The 3,602-nt window shown below is 39.8% G+C and overlaps 1 long non-coding RNA gene across 1 annotated transcript; it reads left to right on the top strand.

The window, feature by feature from the left end:
• The first annotated feature begins 1,020 nt into the window (after positions 1 to 1,020).
• Positions 1,021 to 2,279, top strand: LOC105274932. Its single transcript, XR_003406722.1, has 3 exons — positions 1,021 to 1,258; positions 1,344 to 1,422; positions 2,064 to 2,279. It is a non-coding gene; the product is annotated as an uncharacterized LOC105274932 (long non-coding RNA).
• Positions 2,280 to 3,602: the final 1,323 nt, after the last annotated feature.

The raw sequence follows: 3,602 nt of genomic DNA on the forward strand, positions 1-3,602 counted from the left end.
AAGAAGACTCTCATGAAGACAGTTTTAACATTAATTCACTGTTATAAGCTTTAATAGATTGTGATTTTTCAATATTTTCAGCAACATCAAAGAGGGAGAGGGAGGAGGAATTTCTTATTTGTCGCAAGTTTCTGCCCTTTTTTGGCACCTTCCATAGTTTATTTCCCCCTCGAAAAGCTCCTTACTTACTTACTCTCTATTACTTGGTATCTCCAGAAAATTATCGATGCCTGAACATTTCCAGCGAGGGACAATCAACTCTATCTCGATGGAAGAATTTGTGCCCGATAGAATCTCTACACGCTCCACGTAGTAATCCCGAATTATAATTAAAGAATACTGCACAAAATATATATATATATATAGATAGATAGAGATATTGTTTTGCAATGAATTTTCAAGGTAAAACTATAGTCATAACAATCGGTGTATCTCGGCGCATGGGAATAAATCTGTGCAGCCTTGTGTACGCAAACACATAATAATTCTCGTCGATTATTGGTCGATCGTCGGTTGCAAATCCAAGTTGGAACGAGGTCGAGCGTGAAGAGATCCCGTTTACCTTCGCAAATACATTTCCATCTAGCTCGTACATATCTGAGGAACCTGTACAGTCCAGCTCGCTCGGTTTCTACCGACTACCGCTGCGGCATCGGCTACCTTAAATCTAGACACACGCAGAAGGGGCTAATAATAAGCGGAGCAAGCGCATCCAAACACGTTGGTGAACAACTTGGTCCACTTTTGACGACTCGTTTTATTCCGTGTTAATTTAACTCTGCGTTATTTTTCACGATGATTTAAATCGTGTAGATTTAACGAATGCCTCGGTGGCCGGATTCTACCATCGAATTTCGCTTAAGAATCGCCGAAAGAATTTCCTTCGTCGGTCTTCCTGCTGTTCGTTTCGACGTCGACGGTGCGCCGCGAGGGATGAAGGGAGGTCCTATTTCCGGCCGATATTTAAATCCGACGGCGACCGAATTCGCTCGACCTTAACCGAAGCGTCGGTCCGGCTGTCACATTCGTGGTGTGCCGAATGCCCGTCTCTCGTGGCGACGACGGCGGCGGCGTAACGCGTTAATGAAAATGGCAACGCGCTGCGACGCCATGCAGCAATACCTCGACGGAGTGCGGCCGCAAATTGCGCTGCTTTATCAATCTGAAATAACACGGGCACGGAACAATGAGGGATAATGTGCGCGGCAGCAGCACTTGGCCGACCAACGGAAGGATCGCGTTGCGGTATGGTTGACATGTACGTTCAATTCTGTAAACACTGTGACAGCAAACTCGTCACCGAGATGTATATTATAGCTTTATGCACGTATTTTATATCGTAGACGGATCACTGGATTCGGAGTGCCCGATTAGATGAAAACGTCTTCGAGAGTCGACGACACTGATCTCTCGACCAGCGGTGTAAGTACTATGGCTTCTTGTTAGATCTAATCATTGCTTCTCCCATCGCTTTATATTCCACTAATTAAGGAATATTATTTCTCATCACGACTGTCATGATGTATGTGCACTGCTATTGTCCCGATATCTGAGCAAGTACGATTGTTTCATGTTTCATTTTACAGTTACACATGCATACACTGAAGTGTAGTGTCATTCATGAAACTAACTATAAAATGAGCTGTTATAATCCAACTATTATGATCCAGATATATAACAATTATATATAGTGCCTTTTTTCTTGATAAAAGATTTATAATTTCGTCAAATCTAGAGGATACAATTGTAATAGCAAAGATAGCTCTCGGATCTCTTTATGAAAATAAAAAAAAATAGCTTGTGTGTAGATGTACATAGTTTACAGAGAGTGATGATTTGCACCTTGCGCTGATATTGTTGAAAACAGTTGAGAAAAGAGCTGCTGCCATGTTTTATACTTTGCAACAATGTCAATCTTGATAAAATGACAAAACACGAATAAATACTTTTGTGCTAGAGAACACCTGGTACTATTTACGGAATTTAAATGTTTTTTTGTGTTATTTCTCTAAACTTTATGCTTAAGGAAACTGCAAGAGCTTTCATTGCTGTTATTTTTACAGATTGCAACAAACAGAGAAAAGCAAGAGCATTCATTCACAAAGCAGATACAATAGCATACGTGACAATCTAGATGGCACAGGAGAGAATTTCAAGATCGCTCAACAAGAAGAAATAGTACTTTTGGGGGAAAAAATCTTGTGCATACTTATTTTAAAGCTGCTGTGAAATAAACTGTATTAATAAAATTATTAATAAAAAAATATTGTGAACGAGAGAGAGAGAGAAGAGGTATCCAAATAATGTTGGTGCCTTGTTAATGTGTCCATTTTTCACCTTCCCCTTCCCATATAATCATTATTAATTAATTATATAAAAACTTTTGCGCATAATTGAACTTTTCTTATTTATGGATTGGATTAATCATAATTGTATTTCTTTAATGGGCAAAACGACAATTAAAGGAAACGTTCGTTCTCCCGAAAAATTTATCTTTCTTCAGTTACTGATCTCAATTGTTCTAGAAAAAATATTTGTTACGTGTATTTCCTTAGTGACATGTAGGAAAAATGTCTAAACAATATTATCTAGGATCTACGTTACTTGGAAAAAATCAAATTAGATTACGTATTTCGTACTTGAATTTTTGATTATTTTTCCATAAAGTGACCTTTGCTGGCTTCATAGTAGCAATTACTTTCACGATTGCGATGTCTCACTTTTCAATCTGTCGCGCGCAAAACAATAAATGAATAGTTTACGTATACGTTTACCGCATGAATAGAGTGAGTATGTGATATAGGTTTTTTTTTGCTCACACATCTGTGAAATTATGTTTCGAATTAGTGTAACTGCAAAATTTATAAATTAATAACAATAAAATGGATGTTTTTAATCAGTGACGAGGCATAATTGTTCCTAGAGCTTGCCTACTTTGACTTGAAGTCAGTCGTCTGTATTTTTAATTCCGGCTACGTATAACTGCTATTTCGACATAATAATCTTTCTACTGTGCGTCATTGAGATCGCGAATAATGATTTAGCTTTCACAATTAATATCGCCGATTTTTTATTATTACGGTGCTACAACCGTACGAGCAAAATGTCAGTCAACGTCGAACAAAGTCGAGAATTTATCGCCGCGCAACTCTCTCAGTTAATGTACATAACACTGGCTAATATCTATCGCGCGTATTTGTATTTTTGTATAAATTTTACATCCGACAGCGGCCGAACGCGGCCGAAAATATCCGAGATTTTTCGTACGTCCGCTACGTGCATAAGCGCGCTTCCCTCCTCATCGTTTCCCCGTTGCAACATTCTGCTTCTCTTTGCTCGTTCGCGTTCGGTTTCTCTCTCTCTCCATTTCTCCCCTATCATCGTATATCCCTTCTTCCTCGGTCGCACACCGCAACTTCGGCCAATATCGGGTGTGCTCGTGCACAGTCGGTCCCAACTTTTGTTGCGCGTTTTGTAGAACGTATAAACGGATGAGGCTTTTTCCGGGACCAGCAATGCGTGCTACCTTGTGCCTCTCGCGCAGGATGCGAATGAGGAGTAGAGTCAGCCGGCCGAGAGGCGAGAGCGTGCTCTCGAGTGCT

The sequence above is a fragment of the Ooceraea biroi genome, chromosome 1 (genome assembly GCF_003672135.1).
Source record: "Ooceraea biroi isolate clonal line C1 chromosome 1, Obir_v5.4, whole genome shotgun sequence".
Taxonomy (NCBI): Eukaryota; Metazoa; Arthropoda; class Insecta; order Hymenoptera; family Formicidae; genus Ooceraea; species Ooceraea biroi.